Genomic DNA, 250 nt, shown 5'->3' with positions numbered 1-250 from the left:
CTCTACTTTTGTCCTTCATCAACCCTTCTGATGTATAACCAAGACTAATGGATGATGAGTATCATCAATTCTTTATGAATAAAAAAAATCTTACATGCTATATTTTTCCTTTTTTCATCAAAATACTGAAAATATTAAAGACTTTTACATGAAAATAAGAATTCAATAACAGGACTGTTTTAATGCATATACTTATTCTCAAATAACTATCTTATTACCAGTAATTGATAATCAGTAAAATCTAATTTCC

General features: G+C 25.6%; 1 protein-coding gene across 1 annotated transcript in view; it reads right to left on the bottom strand.

Annotated features, from left to right (window-relative positions):
* Nucleotides 1-250, bottom strand: part of LOC119581955 (ras-related protein Rab-14) — a gene marked incomplete in the record, with an annotated part of 10194 nt that overhangs the window by 7681 nt on the left and 2263 nt on the right.

The sequence above is a fragment of the Penaeus monodon genome, chromosome 15, assembly GCF_015228065.2.
Source record: "Penaeus monodon isolate SGIC_2016 chromosome 15, NSTDA_Pmon_1, whole genome shotgun sequence".
NCBI classification, from domain to species: Eukaryota; Metazoa; Arthropoda; class Malacostraca; order Decapoda; family Penaeidae; genus Penaeus; species Penaeus monodon.
The sequence above is the reverse complement of the archived record's forward strand: the minus strand, read 5'-3'. Positions and strand labels throughout refer to the sequence as shown.